General features: G+C 36.7%; 1 pseudogene; it reads right to left on the bottom strand.

Moving 5' to 3' along the window:
* Positions 1-5067: 5067 nt before the first annotated feature.
* LOC112643197 (protein Jade-1-like) overlaps positions 5068-25833 on the bottom strand; it is a 39497-nt pseudogene continuing 18731 nt past the window's right edge.

Raw genomic sequence — 25833 nt, 5'->3', positions numbered from 1 at the left:
ACAAAATACATCCCATCATTACTTACTGTCATTTTATTGTTTATTTTGATTTAAAAAAAAAAAAAACACATCCAGAAAAGATGGTTATGCCCTAATCTCTACAATCTTTGAATACATTAGCCTGGGGAAGAAATGTTGCTGATTTAATTATGGTTTTACTTAAAATAGTGAGATTATCTTGGTGGAGCCAATCTAATAACATGAGCTCTTAAAATCCCAGAGCTTTATCTGACTCAAAGCAGAGGGGTAAGGAGACAGATGGAGAAATGAGATAGAGTTGCAGAATATGAAAGACTTGACCCATTATTGGTTATTTCTGGGTTTGGAGATGGATGAAGGTAGACAGGAGCCAGGGATATGGATGGCATCTAGAAAGTGAGAATTGCCTTGAACCAATAGCCAAGAAATGGAAACCTCAGTCTTAAAACCATGAGAACTTGAATTAGAGCAACCACCTGCATGAGCTTGAAAGAAGGTTTTTTCCTCCAAGCCTCCAAATGAAGCACCGTCCTCCTGACATCTTGGTTTCCACCTTGTGAAACCTGGAACAGAGAACCAGTTGAGTACTGTTGTGCCCAGAGCTCCCACACATTGAAGATAATTAAGGAATTTTGTTTTGAACTGCTGAACTTGTGGTAATGTGTATGGTGATAACAAAAGATTAATACACTCATTTAATATATTTTTCTGAAAAAATATATTTTTCTGTATCCATGCTGTTGTTATTTATGAAGCCAGTTAGATTTGGGTAGGAAAATAGTGACTTTCATTTCCACCTTATAACTCTCCTTTTGAAATTTACTTTCTGATACTCCTGCTTAAATTTGTTTTCTAAATTAAAAAAAAAAATGTCACATTTATTTTATTTATTTATTTATTTATTTATTTATTTATTTATTATATTTAAAATATTTGGGGACAGCTAACTTTAAGAAATAGCATGGATCAAAGCCATAGGACAAACTTCTATTGTAATACATATGTTTCTTAGGAGCATTCAGCTATAATACTAGAATATGGAGCCCAACTGTGGCAGACAAACTCTATAACTTTCATCATCTGAATCTCCTAGTGTTCACATCTTCTAGGCAGTGGGAATTATGACTTACTTAGGACAAATAGAATAGGATAAAGACAATGGGATGTATGTAATTACATTACATATATAGTAATGTCTACCTTGCTAGGTGAGACTTTCTTTTGCTAACTTTAAGAAAGCACTCAGACCTGTCAATTAGGAATTTACTGCAGCCTTCAGCCAAGAACTCACAAAATACTAAATACTTCTAGCAATCATGAGCTTAAAAGCAGGCCATTCCCCAGTCAGACCTTAATGAGATCATATTTTCAGCTAATACCTACATTATAGTTTCACAAAATCTAAGCAAAGTACATAACTAAGATGTCCTCAAAGTCCTGACCAAAAGGAACTGTGAGATAATAAACATGTGCTGCTAAGTTTGTGGCAATATTGTTACACAACAAAGATAAATACAATATTCTTATTTAGATTGGTAGTAATGTTAAATGATGCCTGCTGCTCCTACTCTAAAGAAATGAAAAGATGAGGACCAATAAAAATACTTATTAAGCAAATAAATACTTCCATCATGAATTTCCAAAATAATAGAAGTGATAATTATTTTTCCAGTTATAATTATTTTTTTTAAAGATTTTATTTGTTTAATTTAAGAGAGAGAGAAGGAGGTCACAGAAGGACAGTGAGAAGAAGAAACAGATTTCTCTCTGGGCAGGGAGCCCAATGTGGGACTCAGTCCCAGGACACTGTGATCATGATCTGACCCGAAGGCAGACACTTAACTGACTAAGCCACTCAGGTGTCCCTCAGATATAGTTACATGTGGGGTATTTTTTACATTTTTAGCAGCTGGTATGAATGATATACTTGCTCAGTATATAGTTTTCTTCAGATATGTTTTAAGCCCCAGTAAGTTGTGAGTCTTCAGGGCTGATTTAGTAGGTTAGATAAAAACTAGGGTGTGGGGTAATAAAGAAATCAGAAGAGGTAGGGCCAAAGACTGAAAGAAGAAAAAGAAAAATCCAGAGTCATGAAGTAGAGGACTTTGGGAAAAAAAATATGATAGATTTTAAATGAAATGATAGGCATTTTCTCTCACTCCAAAAATCTTCAAAAATAATGATATACTAGATATGATTTGAAATATTTTGCAAGCCAAATCATTGGAGATGCTAATTTTATATCAAAGATATCTTAGGGTTTATTGCAATCAATCCACAAAGTCATTGCATTTTATTTTTTTGGTTAATATGATAATCAATAACTAATTACTTATTTAAAATGTGGCATCCTAGTAGACTAGAATGATATTTAGAGTAAAAAGACCAGATGTTGAGAGATATCTCTGCCATTTCATAAAAGTGGTTCAAGTTAAATAATATCTCTGGGCCTTAGTTTAACTAATGTATAGAAATATACACACAGGGGTGTACCTAAAAGTCTCAGTCACTTAAGCATCCAACACTTGATTTCAGCTCAAGTGTTGATCTTAGAGTTATAAGTTATGAGTCCCACATTGGGCTGGCTCCACACTGGGCATGGAATCTATTTAACAAAAAGAAAAAGAAAAAGAAAATAAATTCAAAGAAATACAGACAAAATATTAGTTTTACTAGGTTATTTTAAAGATGAGGTGAATAACAGTAAAAGAGTACATAAAAGCAAAGTAATATGATTAATGGAAATAACTTAAACTAATCTTAAATATCAATATGATTATCAACCAAAGTGATTTTAGTTCGAATTTAAAAAATAACCAAAAATGCTTTATCTGCATTGTTAGTCAATGTGATAAGCAAGTAAGCTTTTTTATTAGGAAAATGTTTTGTCATTTAATACTACTTAGTGTATACACTCAACTTGCAAGGAGGTTGCTAAATAGACTGTCTTTTGCCATCATATATCTTGAAAATGAAAAATATTTAAATGATATCAAATTTTTATGAAACAGTAAAATTTACAGTTAAGCAAAGGAGTGGAAAGACATTTTAGCCATCATTAGAACTTCAGAATTAAAAGTCTGCTTTGTATATAGGAAAAGATCATGATTTCTGGCAGCAAAACAAAACAACACAACATATTCTCATTCATTTTTTATCCTGCCTATGGGATTTTAACATCCTTCTATTTTTGTGTGACTTTTGAAAAATATTACCAAAAAGGAACTTCTCCAGTGACAAAAAGATTCCATGTATTTTGTTGGTGGTTATACATTGTATTTGTAAAAACTTATCAAACTTTACTTATAAACTTGATAAATTTTATAATTTATAAGTTGTACTTCACTACAGCCAATTTAAAAAAATGAAAGGGTTCTCAGCATTTTCCCCCAAAGGAGAAACATAGTTCAGTCCTATATTTATTTCTTGTTAATAAATTAATTTTCTTGTTTAGTTCAAATTTCACCTGTTTGCATTAACCAAAATTAATATTACATTTTTTAAAAAGTCAAGTGTAAAAGAGTGGAAAACTGGTTAATACTCAATTCAAAAATGGATTAGTGAATGGGAGGGAAAACATGTATGTACTATATATTTAACTTCCTTCTTCCATCAATCATTACATGTTCCCTATGCCTCAGCCGGTGCCCAATTTGGTTAGGTTTCTTTGCCTGGTAGGTTGCATCAAAATTTCATACTAAAAATATCTGAGTCTTAGTGGTCTTGCCTGTATTGGAAAGATATGAAATTCCTATTAATTTACCTTCAAATACATAAGCATTAAGACAAGCTTCAGAGAATTCCTTGGGTTTCAAATATACTCCTTTATATGATTTTAAAGCAATTGATTTCTAGTTCCAATATATGTGTGTTTCTGGGTCTCTTTCTATTAATTTTTCTTTTCTTTTTCTTAACGTTTTATTGAATCATATTGACATACACAAAATTGAACATATTTCATGTGTACAATTTGTTGAGTATGGACATTCGCATATAACCATGAAACCATTAACAGGAAATAATAGATATACCATGACCTCCAAAAGTCCCCTATGTCCCTTTATTGTTGTTGCTGCTGTTTTGTAGTAAGAACACCTAATATGAGAGGCAATACTGAGCACCTGGGTGGCTCAGTAGATTGAACATCCCACTCTTGATTTTGGTTTGGGTTGTGATCTCAGGGTTATGAGATCAAGCCCTATGTGGGACTCTACACCCAGTGATCAGTGGGGAGTCTGCATCTCCCCTTTTCTGTCTCCCTCTGTCCCTCTCCCCTGCTGTCTCTCTCTCTTTCTCTAATATAAATAAAGGAAATCTTTTAAAAAAAAGAGAAGTGTACCATTCTGGTGAGTGATGTCAATAATGGCAAAGATTATGTATGTGGGAATATATGAGAAATCTCTGTACTTTTCCCTCAGTTTTGTTGTAAACCTAAACATGCTATAAAAACATCTTTAAAGAAAAGTTTGCTGATGTTTTAAATTATAAAAAAAATAAGGCAAGGATAATACTTTATGGTTTTAGTTACCCTTTTGTCATAATTTCTAAAACTATTTAGACACATCTTATATCAGGAAAATAGAAGGTACTCTATATATTTCAAGCATTAAGATTTTGATCTGTTGAAAACAATGAGGCAGCAAAGGTAGAGGAAGGGATCAGGGGATCTATTTTAGGCTAGAGTTCCAAGGTGAATTGTTCTCAGGAGCTACCCTGGAACTTCTGTAAATATCACAACCACTCATGTGTTTGGTCAGAACTTAATCCAGAGAATATTAGCTTCTCCTCTGCTTTAGCTTTCCAAATTGTCATTCAGTGCTTCTACTTGGTTAAATCTGGTCTAGAACTTTACTAGAAAAGAGATTCTGGAAAATACAGTTTCTCTATGTTGCAGAAGAGACATTAATAGGTAGTGGTGGTGATTTTAAGTTTATAACAAACATTTCAGGACATCACCACCAAAACATACACACACACACACACACACACACACACACACACCATACACATATAATCCAGATTTGGGTATAAATCTGCTTATCCCATCCCTGCCTACTGCCTAGATTCTTTTTTTTTTTCCTTGCTTCTTTACAGAAGTGACTGGTCTAAGTCGGATGAAAAACTACAGCGTACCAAAAGGGCATATATGGCAGCCTCTCTCGTGCTAGTTGCATCACTTTGCCTTTTAGGTTTTTCCTCTTTACTTTGGATTCTAAAGAGAATTTGGGGGATTGAAAATTAAAATATGAGAAGTAAACAGACTTGAAATTTTCCTTTGTTCTTGCCATGTTGATTTTTATTACATTGAAATTACCTGAAGTTAAGTAGAAAAACCTGATTTTTACATACAAAAGAAAACATTTTTTTTTTCACAAGAAAACATTTTGTCCTAAAACATTTCCCAAAAGGACACTTCTTATTTTTTTTTAAGATTTATTTATTTAGCAGAAGAGAGAGAGAGTCCACTGAATATGGGGGAGGAGCAGAGAGAGAAAATCTTCAAGCAGACTCCCTGTTGAGCACAGAGCTCAATCCTGGGAACTAGGAGATATTGCCCCTAACTGAAACCAAGAATCTGGTGCTTAACCAATTAAGCCACACAGGTGTTCTGGACACCTCTTATTTTTTGATGACCAATTGACTAAATAAAGTCCCATAACTTGGGTAAGTAGAAAAACAAACACGTAAGTTGAAATAATAACTGAGGCAACACTCACTAAATAGCTTCCTGAATATCTCAGTCTGGGTAATTAATACTAGGATTCTGATTTTCAAAATTCCAAGGATTTATTTTTTCTTTCATCTCTGTCTTCTCTTTGCAACCCTAAATCACTTAACTCATTTCAAAATTCACAAAAGCCTGCAGGAGAGCGAATCAAGTCAAGTTAATGTTTCACCAGCAAATTTTTGTGAAAAACTTGCTGTAAACCGTACCTTTTGTGCCATGCCACTATTTAATTTCTTTTACTCATTTGGGGTCTTCTTGAAACCCAAGAAGAACTATTAATAAAATTATTTCTAATATAGAACAATACTCCCTCATAGAAAAGACATCCTAATACAATAATCCACAGACTAGCAATAAGAAGTAACATAATTAAAAATACAAAATGTGTTCTACATCATGTTATAGTGATTTTTATTCTAATAGTTAAATTTCAATTCAGAGTGACCTAAAATTCTTCTTAAATGTAGGGCAATGGTTCTCAGCCAGGGATAACTCTGCCCCTCCATGGGACAGATATCTGGAGATAGTTTAAATTGTCACAACTTGCAAATGTGAGGGGGATGAAGGGAGATGGTTACTGGCATCAAATGGGTAGAGATCAGGACTGTTGTTAAACATTCTACAATGCATCCCAAACAAAAAAAAATTAAAAGGTCTTAAATGCCAATAGTGCCAAGTTAAACATCCCAATCTAGGATGATAAAAGGAAATAGCATCAATTGCACCAGTGAAATTCTACTTCAGAAATGTTCTTTTTTCTAGACCTTGCACTTGCACAGAAAATTAAAGTATAAAACAGAATTTATTTTAAAGTAGGATATAATGTGAAACACAATTAAAGATGACTTTAAAAATTACTAGTATAGGGCAGCCCTGGTGGCTCAGTGGTTTAGCACCGCCTTCGGCGGGGGGGGTGTGATCCTGGAGACCCAGGATCGAGTGCATCAGGTTCCATGCATGAAGCCTGCTTCTCCCTCTGCCTGTGTCTCTGTCTCTGTCTGTCGGTCTGTCTCTCTCTTTCTGTGTCTGTCATGAATAAATAAATAAATAAATATTTTTAAAAAATTACTAGTATATAAATAATTACTACCATATAAAATTTAAATTTCTGTATTTAAGAAAAAGAAAGTATAAAAGATAATATATAGAATTCGACCCTTAAGATCTTTATAGATTTTTTCATGAATTTACCTCAATTTAAACAAATTGTATTATCAAATAAATAATTTTAAATTTCATTTTATTATGTATGTCCCTAAGAGACCTCAGTGTACGTTATTCTTTTAAAATATTTTATTTATTTCTTTGACACAGAGTGAGGGCACAAGCAGGGGAAGTGGCAAAGGAGCAGGAGTCCAATGTGGGGCTCCAACCCAGGGCTCCAGGATCATGACCTGAGCTCAAGGCAGATGCTCAACCTACTGAGCCACCAGGTGCTCCACAAAGTACTTAAAAGAGTCATTAATATTCATAGGCTTTTATGATAGAACAGTCATTATTTTTTAAAAGATCTTTATGAAAATACTGGGTAGGTAAGAGGTTATCTAAAAATACGACTGGAGCACTTCTCTATTATACCCTGACAAAACTTTTCTTCCAGTTTCAGAGGACCTAACATCTCCAAAGAAATTCTTCCACCATACAATAAAACAATTGCTGCTTTGAATTGAATGTTCACACTGCCACCTTTTCAAAATGCATCCTTCATGCCTCTGAAATAGAAGAAAAAAGGATACGTACTTGGGATATTTATCCAGATGATCAACAAGAAATTGGATTTGATTCTACACAATGAGGAATATATTGTATCTAAAGGATATTGTCCAGCACTGTGAGATCAACTCTTAAAAGTATTTGAAGTTTACAGCAATTAAATACAGAAATGACTCTCAAGGGCTCAGACCTTTTCAAGAATAAAGTTTTGGTTACTCAGGCTTATAAAGAACCTTGGCAAAAAAAAAAAAAAAAAAAAAGAACCTTGGCAAGATAAAATTATGGTTGAAAGGGCAGCTCAGTAGTTTAGCAACACCTTCAGCCCAGGGCGTGATCCTGGAGACCCAGGGAGCGATGCAGGCTCCCTGCATGGAGGCGGTTTCTCCCTCTGCCTGTGTCTCTGACTCCTCTCTCTCTCTCCCTCCCTCCCTATCTCTCTCTCTCAGTCTCTGTCTCTGTCTCTCTCTCCCCTTTTGTTTCTCATGAATAAATAAATAAAATATTTTAAAAAATCATGGTTGAGAGCAAAGGTAATATGAAATAGATAATGAAATGAGAAAGTTACAAACAAAAACTGCAGTTTTATGGCCAGTTACAAAAACAAAGGGTATAGTAAAAGCTTTTATTTTCTACATTTTCCTCTTTCCTCATTTCATTTTCTCTATTTTATACTGTGTTATGCAATGACTGTGGTTATTTCTATAGCTTATTCCATAGGGTACAGGTTATCCAGTTGGGATTTTGACTGAACAGAGAAGAATGCACGTAATAAACAGATTCCATGTCTAAAGATTTTAGTATCTCCTTTTGGAGTGACAATGAACATATTTATGTTTGCATCAGGGAGATGTTTGCATCATGTAATATAAGAGCTTGTAGATGTTGGTAGTTCCAGAAGGTTATGCATGGGAAGCTATATCCATGTATATGCATAAGAAATATCATAGAAGTGGACCATGGTGAATATGATGAATTGACAAACATAAAATTTGGAGTTGAGAAGTAAGGCAGGGGATACACTTTGGCTGTTTTGGTTGTTACTGATAGCTTTCCAAATGAGAAGGCAGTGTTCTCAGATTGCAAAAATAGCTCCCTTGAGCTATTTTTACCTGTTTTGTTTTTTTTGACTTGGTGTAATAGTTAATTTTATATGTCAACCTGTTTGGGTCATGGAATACCCAGACATTTTGTTAAACAGCATTCTGGATGTATCTGTGAGGATACTTGCGGATGAGATTAGTATTTGAATTGATAGACTGGGTAAAGCAAATTGCCCTTTCTAATGTCAGTGGGCCTCATCCAATCAGTTGAAGATCTTAAAAGTACAAAAGTCAATCATTCCTGAAGGAGAGAGAGTTCCTCCTGCCTAAGCTGTGATCGTGGCTTTTTCCTGATTTCAAACTTGAACCATGAAAACATTGGCTCTTCCTGGGTCTTGAACCTGCCAGCTTGCAAACTAAAACTGTGCCATTGGCTTTCCTAGGTCAGGTTGCTGGCTCACCCTAAAGATCTTGGGACTTGTCAACCTTCCTAATTGTGTGAGCTAATTCTGTTATAAATCTCTCTCACTCTCCACACGCGCAAGCGTGCACACACACACACACACACACCTATATATACATCCTAATTGCTTATCGATTCTGTTTTTCTGGAGAACATTGGCTAATACACTTGGATTCAGAATCTATAAAGAACACATCAAAATCAACACCCCAAAATAAATGATCCAGGTAAGAAATGGGCAGAAAATATGAATAGACATTTCTCCAAAGACTAAGAGACACATAAAAAAATGTTCAACATCACTCATCATCAGGGAAATATAAATCAATGCCACAATGAGATGTCACCTAAAACTCTGCAGGATGGCTAAAATTAACAACTAAGAAAGAATTTGTGCTAGCAAGGATGTGGAGAAAGGGAAACTCTTTTGCACTGTTGGTGGGAATGCAAACTGGTACAGACACTCTAGAAAACAGTATGGAAGTTTCTCAAAAAGTTAGAAACCAAATTACCCACTGACCCAACAATTGCACTACCAAGTGTTTATCCAAAGGACACAAAAATGCTGATTTGAAGGGGCACATGCACCCCAGTGTTTATAGCAACACTGTCAACAATAGCCAAGTTATGGAAAGAGCCTACATGTCCATCGACCAATTAATGAATGAAGAAGGTGTGATATATATATAATTGAATATTTCAGCCATCAAAAAGAATGAGATCTTGCCATTTTCATAAATGTAGATGGAGCTAGAACATAAAGACTCCTAACTCTGGGAAACGAACTAGGGGTGGTGGAAGGGGAGGAGGGCGGGGGGTGGGGGTGACTGGGTGACGGGCACTGAGGGGGACACTTGACCGGATGAGCACTGGGTGTTATTCTGTATGCTGGCAAACTGAATACCAATAAAAAATAAATTTATTATAAAAAAAATAACAACCGAAAAAAAATGTAGATGGAGCTAGAGTGTATTATACTAAGTGAAATAAATCAGTTAGAGAAGACGAATACCATATGATTTCACTCATATGTGGAATTTAAGAAACAAAATAGATGAACATAGGGGATGGGAAGGAAAACTAAAATAAACTAAAAGCAGAGAGGGAGGCAAAACATAAGAGATTCTGAACTATAAAGAACAAACTGAGGGTTGCTATAGGAGAGGAAGATGGGGGGATGCATTAAATGAGTAATGGGCACTAAGAAGGGCAGTGTTGGGATGAGCACTGGCTGTTATATTTAAGTGATGAATCACCAAATTCTACCCTGGAAGCCAATACTACACTATATATTAACTAACTTGAGTTTAAGTAAAATAATAATAATAATAATAATAATAGAAATTATTAAAGGCAAATTTAATTTTTATCAGCACTTCCAATACTTTTTAGGCAGTTTAGTAATCTATTGTTAATCTTTTTTTAAAAGATTTTATTTATTTATTTATGACAGACAGAGAGAGAGAGAGAGAGAGGCAGAGACACAGACAGAAGGAGAAGCAGGCTTCATGCAAGGAGCCTGATGCTGGACTCAGTCCCAGGACCCCAGTATCACACCCTGATCTAAAGGCAGACGCTCAAAATAAATAAATAAATAAATAAATAAATAAATAAATAAATAAATAAATAAATAAAGGCAGATGCTCAACCACTGAGCCACCCAGGTGTCCCTATCATTAATCTTTTTATGCATAAACTAGACAGAATAGATTCTCTTCTGTGAAACTTAACTCTGGATGATATAAATGAATGTCTAAAATTGTCTTCTTTCCACCCTTAGGCTTGATTAAATGTTTAGTTAATTGATTGTATGCTTTTATGTTGGAAATAATACTCCCTGATAATTTTGAGGCTTTGTCCCATTTCTCCCTTTCTTCTAGTCCTATTATACATATGGTTCTACTAGGATAGTAATGTTTTGATCTTTCTTTCTTTTCTTTCTTTCTTTCTTTCTTTTCTTTCTTTCTTTCTTTCTTTCTTTCTTTCTTTCTTTCTTCTTTTCTTTCTGTCTTGTTTTGGATGGGTTCTATACCTGTGTTTCTGAGTCAATTGTTTTTCTCTTCTGCAGTACATAATCTGCTATAAATCAATCAAGTGAAATTTTCATTGCATATATTTATTTGTCATTTGGAAGTTCCATTTGTTTCTTCAACTAAACATATCAATTGTCTCACTCTGATATTAGTAATTTTCTTTAAATCTTTGAGCATATTTGTTAGAACTATTTGAAATTCTTTGTCTTCTAGTTTAATTGTTTTATTCACATTAACATTATGTTGTAGAGCATCTGAATAATATTATCTTCTCTTAAGAGTACTAACTTTGTTAGGGGGCATTTAAAATTATGAGGGTCAGCTTGGTCACTCTATTGGCTCAGTTATGAAATAAACATTACTGTAGAAGGTGCAAACTACTAAGATCTCTGGCTATCCACTGAATGTCTCAAGTATTCATGGTGGGTTCTCCAATTTCATGGGCTAGAAGTTGAACATCTCCTGACCTTGACTGTGTTCTGATAATTATTGATGTTGTTCTTTGCCAAGCCTTGCTGAATTTCACAATTTACAGACACTGGTTTTCACTCAATGAAAGAATCAAGAGAAAATGTGTGCCAATTTCTTCTATGCTGTGTCTATGTTATTCTCTCCACTAAATTACTGCATATCACAAATTCAGTGGACTACCTATTCCTTCCCCACAATGACCAACCTCTCTCTCCTATATTGACTGTTTTCTTTTTTATAATATTTATTTATTTATTCATGAGAGACACACAGCAAGAGGCAGAGACACAGGCAGAGGGAGAAGCAGGATCCCCACAGGGAGCCCGATGTGGGACTTGATCCCAGATCTCAGGATCACACCCTGAGCCAAAGCAGATGCTCAACTGCTGATCCACCCAGGCATCCCTATTGCCTGTTTTCTATAATAAAATCTGTAATTATTTTTCCAACTTATGGTATTTGCCTTCTAAGATTGTATAATATTTTCCCCCATAAAGATGCCTTTATGTTAAATTTTTATTGAATTTATTTACCTTTTTATGACCCTTAGATTTTGAATTTTACAAAATCTCCTTTCTAAAATAACTAAAATTGTCAATTTGTTTTAATATATTTTACTTCCTTTTTTATATTTATGTATTTGATTTAAAACTTTTCCTGATATTCTTTGTGAGACATGAACCCAATTTATTTTCCCAAGATTACTAATTGCCTTCTTCAACACCATTTATTTTTTTTTCAACACCATTTATTAAACACTTTGTTATCCATCCCTAAGTATGAGAAACACTTTTTTTTTGTAAATTTATTTTTTATTAGTGTTCAATTTGCCAACATATAGAATAGCAACCAGTGCTCATCCCATCAAGTGCCCCCCTCAGTGCCCATCACCCAGTCACCCCTGCCCCCCTCCAACCACCCTTCCTCCTACCCCTAGTTTGTTTCCCAGAGTTAGGAGTCTCTCATGTTCTGTCTCCCTTTCTGATATTTCCCAGTCATTTTTTCTCCTTTCCCCATTATTGCCTGTCATTATTTTTTACATTCCCCAAATGAATGAGACCATATAATGTTTGTCCTTCCTAATTGACTTATTTCACTCAGCATAATACCCTCCAGTTCCATCCACGTAGAAGCAAATGGCGGGTATTTGTCATTTCTAATGGCTGAGGAATATTCCATTGTATACATAAACCACATCTTCTTTATCCATTCATCTTTCGATGGACACCGAGGCTCCTTCCACAGTTTGGCTATTGTGGACATTGCTGCTAGAAACATCGGGGTGCAGGTATCACAGCGTTTCATTGCATCTGTATCTTTGAGGCAAATCCCCAACAGTGCAATTGCTGGGTCGTAGGGCAGGTCTATTTTTAACTCTTTGAGGAACCTCCACACAGTTTTCCAGAGTGGCTGCACCAGTTCACGTTCCCACCAACAGTGTAAGAGGGTTCCCCTTTTCCACATCCTCTCCAACATTTGTGGTTTCCTGCCTTGTTAATTTTTCCCATTCTCACGGGTGTGAGGTGGGATCTCATTGTGGTTTTGATCTGTATTTCCCTGATGGCCAGATATGCAGAGCATTTTCTCATGTGCATGTTGGCCATGTCTATGTCTTCCTCTGTGAGATTTCTGTTCATGTCTTTTGCCCATTTCATGATTGGATTGTTTGTTTCTTTGGTGTTGAGTTTAATAAGTTCTTTGTAGATCTGGGAAACTAGCCCTTTATCTGATACGTCATTTGCAAATATCTTCTCCCATTCTGTAGGTTGTCTTTGAGTTTTGTTGACTGTATACTTTGCTGTGCAAAAGCTTCTTTCTTGATGAAGTCCCAATAGTTCATTTATGCTTTTGTTTCTCTTGCCTTCATGGATGTATCTTGCAAGAAGTTGCTGTGGCCGAGTTAAAAAAGGTGTTGCCTGTGTTCTCCTCTAGGATTTTGATGGACTCTTGTCTCACATTTAGATCTTTCATCCATTTTGAGTTTATCTTTGTGTCTGGTGCTAGGGAATTGTCTAGTTTCATTCTTCTGCATGTGGATGTCCAATTTTCCCAGCACCATTAATTGAAGAGGCTGTCTTTTTTCCAGTGTATAGTCTTTCCTCCTTTATCGAATATTAGTTGACCATAAAGTTGAGGGTCCACTTCTGGGTTCTCTATTCCGTTGCATTGATCTATGTGTCTGTTTTTGTGCCAGTACCACACTGTCTTGATGACCACAGCTTTGTAGTACAACCTGAAATCTGGTATTGTGAGGCCCCCAGCTGTGGTTTTCTTTTTTAATATTCCCCTGGATATTGGGAGTCTTTTCCGATTCCACACAAATCTTAAGATAATTTGTTCCAACTCTCTGAAGAAATCCACCGTATTTTGATAGGGATTGCATTAGATGTATAAATTCCCCTATGTAGCATTGACATTTTCACAATATTAATTCTTCCAATCAATGAGCATGGAATAGTTTTCCATCTCTTTGTGTCTTCCTCAATTTCTTTCAGAAGTATTCTATAGTTTTTAGGGTTTAGATCCTTCACCTCTTTGGTTAGGTTTATTCCTAGGGATCTTATGCTTTTGGGTGCAATTGTAAATGGGATTGACTCTTTAATTTCTCTTTCTTTAGTCTCCTTGTTAGTGTATAAAAATGCCGCTGACTTCTGGGCATTGATTTTGTATCCTGCCACACTGCCTAATTGCTGTATGAGTACTAGCAATCTTGGGGTGGAGGCTTTTGGGTTTTCTATATAGAGTATCATCTCATCAGCGAAGAGGGAGAGTTTGACTTCTTCTTTGCCCACTTGAATGCCTTTTATTTCTTTTCGTTGCCTGATTGCTGAGGCTAGGACTTCCAGTACTATGTTGAATAGCAGTGGTGAGAGTGGACATCCCTGTCTTGTTCCTGATCTTAGGGGAAAGGCTCCCAGTGCTTCCCCAGTGAGAATGATATTTGCTGTGGGCTTCTCATAGATGGTTTTTAAGATGTTGAGGCATATTCCGTCTATCCCTACACTCTGAAGAGTTTTGATCCAGAATGGATGCTGTATTTTGTCAAATGCTTTCTCTGCATCTATTGAGAGGATCCTATGGTTCTTGTTTTTTTTCTCTTGCTGATATGATAAATCACATTGATTGCTTTATGAGTATTGAACCAGCCTTGCATCCCGGGGATAAATCCTTCTTGGTCGTGGTGAATAATGTTCTTAATGTACTGTTGCATCCTATTGGCTAGTATCTTGTTGAGAATTTTTGCATCCATGTTCATCAGGGATATTGGTCTATAATTCTTTTTGGTGAGGTCTTTGTATGGTTTTGGAATTAAGGTGATCCTGGCCTCATAGAACGAATTTGGAAGTACTCCATCTCTTTCTATCTTTCCAAACAGCTTTAGTAGAATAGGTATGGTTTCTTCTTTAAACGTTTGATAGAATTCCCCAGGGAAGCCATCTGGCCCTGGACTTTTGTGTCTTGGGAGGTTTTTGATGACTGCTTCAATTTCCTCCCTGGTTATTGGCCTGTTAAGGTTTTCTATTTCTTCCAGTTCCAGTTTTGGTAGTTTGTGGCTTTCCAGAAATACGTCCATTTCTTCTAGATTGCCTAATTTATTGGTATATAGCTGCTCATAATATGTTTTTAAAATCGTTTGTATTTCCTTGGTGTTGGTAGTGATCTCTCCTTTCTCATTCATGATTTTATTAATTTGCGTCTTCTCTCTCTTCTTTTTAATAAAGCTGGCTAATGGTTTATCTATCTTATTAATTCTTTCAAAGAACCAATTCCTGGTTTTGTTGATCTGTTCCACCGTTCTTCTGGTCTTGATTTTGTTGACTTCTGCAGAATCTTTATTAACTCTATTCTTCTGCTGGGTGTAGGATCTATTTGCTGTTTTTTCTCTAGCTTCTTTAGGTGTAGGGTTAACTTTTGTATTTGAGTTCTTTCCAATTTTTGAGGGATGCTTGTATTGCGATGTATTTCCCTCCCAGGACTGCTTTTGCTGTATCCCAAGGATTTTGAATGGTTGTATCTTCAGTCTCATTAGTTTCCGTGAATCTTTTTAATTCTTCCTTAATTTACTGGTTGACCCTTTCATCTTTTAGCAGGATGGTCCTTAACCTCCATGTGTTTGAAATCCTTCCAAATCTCTTCTTGTGATTCAGTTCTAATTTCAAGGCATTATGGTTTGAGAATATGCAGGGGATGATCCCAATCTTTTGGTATCAGTTAAGGCCTCATTTGTGGCCCAGTATTGATCTATTCTGGAGAAAATTCCATGTGCAGTTGAGAAGAATGTGTATCCAGTTGAGTTTGGATGTAAAGTTCTGTAAATATCTTTGAAATCCATCTGCTCCAGTGTATCATTTAAAGCTCTTGTTTCTTTGGAGATGTTGTGCTTAGAAGACCTATCCAGTGTAGAAAGTGCTACATTGAAGTCACCAAGTGTAAGTGTCACGTGGAAGGCGGTGCAGAAGTTCACAGAGCACTGTATGGAGGCCCCAATCTTCTCGTTGTAGAGGCTACACATCAGCGCCCACTCACCGTTGGGGATGTGAGACACCTTCTTGAGGGGTTCCATCTTCTCGGGGCTGCCAATGCTCACCTCAGGGATCCACAGAACACAGCTGACATGGACCTACTTGGTGCCACTGTGGGTATTCTTCATCGCTCCACCTCTCTTGGGACACAGCAAACACTTTGGCTGAACCCCCAGGGCACATGTTCGGCAGAGGGAACTGCCGTCCGGCACCTTGAGGATTCCGTAACAGGCCTGCTGTGCACAGGTGTTGCGTTTGTCACGAACACCATCTCATTGCCGTCCTCACCGTCAGGTGACTAGTACACATCACAGACAACATGTTCATCGTATTTGATCCCAGGCCTTCCTCGGTCTCTATAGCTTGATTCATATTGTCATAGCTCCGCTGCCCAAATTCCTCTAGGACCCTTTCCATGGTGTATTCATCTCATTCAGGCATTCCCATCTCCTTAAATTCCTCATTCGTCAGCTCCAGCCACCGAGCATCCATGTCGTTGAGGTCGTAATGACACACACTGTCGCTCAGGGTCCGGATATCGACAGAGCCCAACTCTGGAGGCTCGGAGCCCGGCGACACAATGTATTTCTTGGGCCTGATGAACACGAGCCTGGTCACCGGCTGAGGGATGGTCCCAGGGCTCGCTGGCCCCTGAACCCCTTTTTCCCACTCCTGTCTCCAGGGACCTGCCCGCACAGAGTACTCCTCTGGGTTCAGCTGACAGGAGTCATGCAGCCTCACTGCGGTGATCAGGTCCGTCCTGAGCGCCTCTGTAGGTTTTCGATCTTCATGTCCGGAGCACGACCCTCTCCCGTGCTGGGATCGGGAATTCTGTGACCAAGTAGTGGAGAGGCCGCCACGTGGTCAGAATCCTCAGTGCCGCTGGGAAGGCCGCCTGGTTCCGTGATCGCCCTGGGAAACGGCCCAGCGGCAGCGTCTGTCACAGGAGCCGTCCCGCGGGGAAGGCGGCGCCGACCCTCAAACAAACGCCTGCGGACGCCCCCCAGAACCGCCCCGGGACGGCCCCGGAGCTCCCCACGCCGGCCCCACGGGGAGGGGGAGGTGACGCCTCGGCCGCCGCCGCCCCTTCCCCACCGGAGCCGCCCCTGCTCCAACGCCGGGGCCCCCAGCTGCCCGCGTGCCGCCCCTTCCCCCGCCGCCCTCGGCCGCCAGGTCACCTGTCGAGAAACCTCTTTTTTTTTTTTTTTTTTTAATTTTTTTTTTTTATTTATTTATGATAGTCACACAGAGAGAAAGAGAGAGAGGCAGAGACACAGGCAGAGGGAGAAGCAGGCTCCATGCACCGGGAGCCCGACGTGGGACTCGATCCCGGATCTCCAGGATCGCGCCCTGGGCCAAAGGCAGGCGCCAAACCGCTGCGCCACCCAGGGATCCCGAGAAACCTCTTTTTAATTCTACTTAACACCTGCAGTTCTGTGCTCTGGCTTTCTCATTCTAGATTGTAAGTTCCTAATAAATAGTAATTTATTCTATATAATACACTCTATATATTTATCCTAAATAATATGTAGTAAATAGAAATCTCTCAATAATTACTCACCAAAAAATAAAAGCTTTCGTATTTATTTATATACGCAAGAAAGTAATCTATTATCAATCTAAGTATCGTTCATTAATTCTACAACATGACAGTAACATAGAATTATAAACTCTCAGGATGCCCGGGGGGCTCGGTGGTTGAGCGTCTGCCTTTGGCTCAGGAGTGACCCCAGAGTTCCAGGATCCAGTCCCACATCAGGCTCCCTGCATGGAGTCTGCTTCTCCCTTGGCCTGTGTCTCTACCCCTCTCTCCGTGTGTCTCTCTGAATAAATAAATAAAATAAAATAAAAATTATAAACTCTCAGAAAAGAAAATGTTAGTTAATAAATATCCAATGAGAGTTTACTACTTGAACTTCATTATGTATTTACATTTTTTTTAAATTTATTCATGATAGGCACACAGTGAGAGAGAGAGAGAGAGAGAGAGAGGCAGAGACATAGACAGAGGGAGAAGCAGGCTCCATGCACCGGGAGCCCGACGTGGGACTCGATCCCGGGTCATAGGATCGCGCCCTGGGCCAAAGGCAGGCGCCAAACAGCTGCGCCACCCAGGGATCCCTGTATTTACATTTTTATACAAGGATTTTATCATTTCTGTGCAAACATAACAAAAAGAAAATATAAACAAAATAAATTGTTTAAAGGAGGGGCCAGCAACATTTTCTGTAAGGAGACAGATAACAAACACTTTAGACTTTGCCATCGGCTTTGGGTACAACTGCTCAAAGCTGCCATTATAGCAAAAGACAATCAGGGACATAACGCAAACCAATAGACATACTGCATTCTACTAAAATTTTATTTTCAAAAACAAGTGGCAACTTGAATTATGGACTATATTCACCCAACTCCTTAGGTAAGCATAATTCCAAAAACATTTTGCAATCAGATTCCAAATCTTCACAATTATTTTTGACTCAGGGTCATCAATACTTATGTTTTCTATACAATATCATCTTTCAGTACATTAAAATGCTTTAGAAATAGCATTGTTTCAAAAAATGTCTTATATGTTTTCAAGCAACACTGTGCAATAAGAATATAGTATGAACCATTTATGTAATTTTGAAATGTAAAACAGATTAATTTAATGGTATATTTTAATTCAGTGTATATAAATTTTTCACTCCATTATGTAATAAATATAGACATTATTAATGCTACATTTTATATTTTTACAGACACATTTTTGAAATTTGGTGAATATTTTACACTTACATCATATCATCATTTATACCAACTGCATTTCATTTAAAATGTTCATTATCCACATGCTGATGATGGTTACACTCTCTTACCACATAAGTCTAAAGGACATTCCTTCAAGTCTCTCATTCAAATTCTGCAAATTTTAAGGGGTTTATCTTCCCCCAAAGTATCCAGTGGAGATTTTTGTTGTTGTTTTTTGTTTGTTTGTTCATTTTGTTTTTTTCAGAAACAAGCAGGAACTTCTGTTTATTGCTAAAAATGTTCTTCAGGCAGCCCGAGTTGCTCAATGGTTTAGTGCCGCCGTCGGCCCTAAAGCGGTTTAGTGCCGCCTTCACCGTGCCGCCCCCCCCCTCCCCCCCCCCTCCCCCCCCCCCCGCCACCAAGGTGTGATCCTGGGGACCCAGGATCGAGTCCCGCGTCAGGCTCCCTGCATGGAGCCTGCTTCTCCCTCTGCCTGTGTCTCTGCCTCTCTCTCTCTCTTTCTGTGTCTCTCAATAAATAAATAATATCTTTTACAATAAATTGTTCTTAAATGCTTCAGTGACTGAATCCTTGAGGAATGCAATTGCCTGGGCATACCATGAGATATAAAATTATTATACAACAGCCATCAAGATAACAGCTATTTTCAGATGTCCTTTACTCAGAGATTTAATATGTAAACAATTCTGCTGCTTAAATTTATAAGATACTGTAGTTAATTCCCAAAGAAATGGAAGACAGAGATTGGATTTTAATGTCTTTTCTTTCTTTTCTCTCAATATGTGAAATGTATGCATATGTAGTATTCTCACATGCATAAATGTGTGTGGCACATGTGTGCATTCACACATGCATGGGTAAGAGAAAGAGAGAGAAAGAAAAAATATATATAATTATTTTATTTTATTTTATTTTTGATATAGGCTAAACAGGAGGATAAAATTTGAGGAAATGCCAGTTTGCTCAAAAGAGATAATGGTAATATAACTGTCTCCTCTTAATCACCACATTATCACCAGTCGTCTTTATCTCCTGGGTCTTATTTTTCCAACCTAAAAGTACTGTTAACTGTACTTTTCACTATAAGGATCTTTTATTAACACATTAAAGCAATTGGTAAGTTAACTGCGTGAAACACAACTGCATTCATAGAAGGACCTCACACAAAATTACAAGTAAATGCTTTAATTCAGTATTAATGGGAGCTCCTGGAATGACAGGATGTGATATCAGCCAGAGGTAAATAGAATTCTAGCCAAACAAGAGCTGTGAGCACGCTTTAATCAGATTGAGAGTTTATTCTCCAACTGAGATTCATATGTTTAAAAGTTGATATATACTGGAAACTTTCAACAGAGCAGACTGGAATGAGCATGGAGATTTGAGCTGTTGAGTTTGTTGCCGTAATTACTATAAGGGATAAAGAGAGGTAGGAAGATGTTAAAATATTTTTCTTGGTTCTTTTAGTTCAAACAGAGCAATAAGTTTTCAAACAATTTTTTTCTGCCTTACATTAGGACTCTTCCTTGACACTTGAGGCTTTTATTTTTTTGCTGGTGATTCAGCCAAATCCATGTAGCATATACACTTAAAGGTCAACAACAAATTATTGAAATGCATGGTCATTTTCATACATATTTTAGGATTTGTATTCCAGTACATTTTCTCTATCTTATATAAAATGTGATTAGTAAAATTTTCCACTTATCTTTAAGTGAACCAATTTCTTTGTCTTTGGTTAGAACTCTTTATAAAGGGAAAAGGGGAAAATGTCTCCTATGAAAATCATTATAAAATTATGAGTAAAATTGTTTGAAAAGAAACCTTAGATATCCTCTGCTCAAAGGGATTGTAAAAAGTTCAAATTTGCAGTGAAGTTATGGCTTCCATCATGCTAGTAGAGGAGAATAAATCTCACCCTTGGTATCAACGTATCTAAGTATTTGAAGTTGACATTTTGAGATAACTCCTGTCAGTAGCTGCCGTCTATATTCAGAGTTCTTCGTACCAGAGTATGAATTTGCTCCTACGGACACTTTGGTTCTATGCTTACCTTATAACACAGAAGATCAGTTGGGAGAATGAGAAAAGAGTCTTCCACTTGAACACAAATCCACTCAACTCAATTTATCCAGCAAATACCCCAGGCCCTGATATGCCCATAGAATAACATGAAAATGAGGGACTTATTTATATCTCTTCATATCTTATTGAGTCTCTTATCTTGTTGATCTATTAATTGTAGTACTATCTTTTCCACATGAATATTTTCTCTAACTTAAATTGTGTAACATTGTGGAATTACTCCTGAGTTCCAGTGAACCAGATTGGTGGCAACTATTTTTAAGGGACCTATGTTGCAGCATGAGTGGTTCCACTAAAGGATATGCATGACATCTTTCCATAGCAAAACATATTTGAAGAAAATAAGAACATTTAAGATCTGAAACATGAGAGCATTAAGGATATTGATGTTTTGTTTAGCATTTCTGGTTCTTCAGATGTCTTTTAAAAAATAGGGTAAAAAGTGGAACATATGTTGTATGGGCCCATCAGTCAATTAAATTGTTTGCTGCTTTAATTTGAGCTTAATGTTATTCTGTTTATATAAATTGAAAATTGTGGGTTATAAAAATTATGTTAACCATATGGATAATTTTGTACTTAATCCTATGACATCTGTCTGTACCTTATACTTGTATGGAAGGGTATGAAAGAGGGAAGCTACTTATTAAAGCCCTTTAGGCCATGTTCAATTTAATTGTCAGGGATCATTACGATTTACATAGAGTGTATGTAAGTATATACATACGTAACACCTGGTGCTCCTTGAGGTTAACTAAATGTGGTAAAAATATACTGGGAGTTTTCTTGGAAGTATACTATAATTTTTTACCTATCTTTATTTTCTTCTTATAAAGAAATAAAGAAATAACAGTCACAATAATATTTAAATCTTTAGAAAATTAATACCAACAGAACCAAATCCTATCTTCTTTTTCAAATATTTTGCAATCAGGCACCACCACTTATGCCAACAATAACAATAAATAGTAATGAATTTTTGCATTTCCAATCAACGTTGCATGACTGATTTAAACTCTGCAACTGCATGAGTAAGTATTCCTGGTATTCATCCAGAAGATCACAGAAAAGTCTAGTCTAGTTGAAAAACCCCTTTTTTTGCCAATAGGTAAGAGAAAGATTTGTGAGTCTAATTACCTTCATCTTTACATTTCTTGATCAAACACAGATTCCAAATCAAGGCTTTGCCATTAATTTCAAAAGCTTTAATGAGAAAATGCTAGTAAGTTTTACAATCTATGCTTCATATTCTTTGCATTACCTTAGATGAATCAGCACCTGCAGCCATAGGAAGATTTTTAGGACATTCTGACAGAGAAAAAGAAATAATGAAAACCAAAATAAGACCTGGACTACAGTAGAAGAATTTATTTAGTGATTGTTCTCCTCTTGCAGTAGTTTCTATTATTCATTTGCTGATCAAAATATTTAGGCTGGGGTTCAACTCCTTGCTTAAACATAATTTCAAGGAAGAAAAGAAATTCTATTGAATCAGGGATTTATCACTGGCAAAGCATTTAAAAAATAAAATGAAAATAAAAAGAACTGGGGGTCTACCAAACCCTTGAGCAAAGCTACACTCAATGTTACTCTGTCTAACCTTGGATCAGATTATTTGAATATCAACTCCCTTATAATATGGCCTTCTGAGATGACAAAATGAAGTCATAGATTCAAGCTAATCTCACTAAAGATTCAACCTATTTCTTCACTTGCTTTTAATATCTACTTATTTTTGCAAATTTTTGGGCCTTGGCTCCACAATTTTTTTTAAGTTTTAAGATTTTATCTATTATTCATGAGTGTCACAGAGAGAGAGGCAGAGACACAAGCAGAGGGAGAAGCAGGTTCCCTGCAGGGAGCCCGATGTGGGACTCGATCCCAGGACCCCGGGATCATGACCTGAGCTGAAGGCAGACACTCAACCCATGAGGTGCCCAGGGGTCCTGTCTCCACATACTTATCTAAACTCGTAACTCTGGTATTTCAGGAGTTTTTTTATATACCTAATTACTTGACATTTAGTCATCAAATTTCTGCACAGCTTTTCATTTAGTCAACACCTTGATCACTTTATCTTCAGTTTCCTTAGGCAAGAACTCTTCACTTGAGGTCATATTGAAACCTTATCCTGACAGAATCCTAAAGCTTCTGCTTTATCAAAAAAATTTTTAGTTCCACCAGAAACTCCCATTCGGTGTGGGGAGAAGAATTTGATGTTATTTTATTTTTTTTTATTATTCCTAAAATTTCAAAGATGAATTGGAAATAATGTAAAATACAATATGAAAAAATAAATATTTCCCACAACTCATAAATAAATTAGATTCAACATTGGACAGCATGAAGAAATGTTTACTACTTTTTTGTATGAATATGGCTCTAAGCTTCTTGTGACCAGGCCATCCATAATTATAATGAAAAATATGTCTTCAGGTAATTCTGCTTATTGGAAAACATTGTTTTCTATCTAGTATTACCATACCAGTAACAGGAGAAAAGGGAACTTCTGCCATATTAAAGACTTCTCTTTCTCTGGATTGTTTGTCACTTTTTTTTACTTTAAATCATGATAACTAACCTGAAAAATAAAGACTCTTAAAGCTTTATCTTATTTTAGTACACAAATCAATTTACATTTTTTACAAGAGTTTTCAATACCATTATTTATTTTTATTTTTTAAGATTTTATTTATTTATTTATTAGAGAGAGAGCACAAACAGAAGTGGCAGGCAGAGGGAGGGGGAGAAGCAGTCTTCCTGTCAAGTCTCCCAACATGGGGCTCCAATCCAGACCGTGGGATCATGACCTGAGCACAAGGCAGATGCTTAACTAACTGTCTGAGCCACCCAGGTGCCCAATACCTTTAATTTTAAAAGTAACATGATAAGATATTAATATACTATAATAAACTATGTTAAAAACTATATTCCTCAAACTTGTTATTTTGACCTTTATATTGTTCACTTATACTAGCTATGCAGTTGGACACAAGACTCTTCAATCATGCATAAATGGTTCTTAAATTTAGCTTGTATAGTTCATTCAATATATGATTTTTTTTCTTTTACTTTTATCTTTGATACACTTACCTTGACAATTACTAGATATAAAAATAACACCTTACTTGTTATCATGATTCCCTGGTTTTTACACTTTCACAATGGCTACTGAATTATACATAGGAAGAAAAAAATGCAAAAATGACCTAAAAGGATCAACCTCAAATTAATTTTACGCAACTTCGAGTAGGCCTTGGGAAGGAAGCACCTTGGCTTTTAAATGAGTCTTTAGTTCCCTAAAAGAGTCATTAGAAAACTGAGACAAAGCATTCATATATCCTCAACTCCACTACTTTTTTTTTTAAGACTTTATTTATTTATTCTGTGAGACACACAGAGAGAGGCAAAGACATAGTCAGAGGGAGAAGCAGGCTCCACGCAGGGAGCCTGATGTGGGACTCGATCCCGGGTTTTCCAGGATCACGCCCTGGGTAAAAGACAGGTGCTCAACCGCTGAGCCACCCAGGAGTCCCTCAGCTCCACTACTTAAAATCTCCACAGATTCCCTCCTCACAAAATTTATGGAGAAGATAGAAGACATCTAACACAAACTTTTACAACTTCAAACTTATTCCTATTATTTTATTCACGCTCTCTTCTTTTTCTCCTTTCTGATCTTCATTGTAAACTCTTTAAAAACTATTCTGGATTCACTCTATTCCTATTGGACATTCATCAGTGCCATTATGTATCATATCTAAATCTTTGCTTTCATTATCTTTAGATTTTTTTTCCTTTTAAAATCTCTGAATTAATTTTTGTTGGTTGTTTGTTTTTCCACATCATTTCCTACAAAGTTACAAAAGGGAGTTTTAGAAAACATCAGCTTAACATTTTCAATGCCAAGAGCCTCTTTTATGACAATATTGCAAATCAGATATCCTAAAATGTACCTGTACAAAATACATAAAAATGTCAGAACACATACTGTAACAATTCCTTTAAATGTGTGGGTGAAAGATTGCTAGAACTCATACAGCAATTTGGTAGCCTGGCAGGATAAACAATCAATGCCCAGAAACCAGTGGCATTTCTAGACACTAACAATGACACTGAAGAAAGAGAAATTAAGGAGTCAATCCCACCTACAATTGCACTCAAAAGCATAAGATCCCTAGGAATAAACCTAACCAAAGAGGTAAAGGATCTGTACCCTAAAAACTATAGAACACTTCTGAAAGAAATTGAGGAAGACACATGGAAAAATATTCCATGCTCACGGATTGGAAGAATTAATACTGTGAAAATGCCAATGCTACATAGGGGAATTTACACATTTAATGCAATCCCTATCAAAATACGATGGACTTTCTTCAGAAAGTTGGAACAAATTATCTTAAGAAAGGATCCCGAATAGCCAAGGGAATATTAAAAAAGAAAACCACAGCTGGGGGCATCACAATGCCAGATTTCAGGTCGTACTACAAAGCTGTGGTCATCAAGACAGTGTGGTACTGGCACAAAAACAGACACATAGATCAATGGAACAGAATAGAGAATCCAGAAGTGGACCCTCAACTTTATGGTCAACTAATATTCGACAACGCAGGAAAGACTATCCACTGGAAGAAAGACAGTCTCTTCAATAAATGGTGCTGGGAAAATTGGACATCCACAGGCAGAAGAATGAAACTAGACCACTCTCTTGCACCAGACACAAATATAAACTCAAAATGGATGAAAGATCTAAATGTGAGACAAGAGTCCATCAAAATCCTAGAGGAGAACACAGGCAACACCTTTTTGAACTTGGCCACAGTAACTTCTTGCAAGATCCATCCATGAAAGCAAGAGAAACAAAAGCAAAAATGAACTATTGGGACCTCATCAAGATAATAAGCTTTTGCACAGCAAAGGATACAGTCAACAAAACTCAAAGACAACCTACAGAATGGGAGAAGATATTTGCAAATGACGTATCAGATAAAGGGCTAGTATCCAAGATCTACAAAGAACTTATTGAACTCAACAGCAAAGAAAC

Source organism: Canis lupus, chromosome 21 (assembly GCF_003254725.2).
Source record: "Canis lupus dingo isolate Sandy chromosome 21, ASM325472v2, whole genome shotgun sequence".
Lineage (NCBI taxonomy): Eukaryota > Metazoa > Chordata > Mammalia > Carnivora > Canidae > Canis > Canis lupus.
The sequence above is the reverse complement of the archived record's forward strand: the minus strand, read 5'-3'. Positions and strand labels throughout refer to the sequence as shown.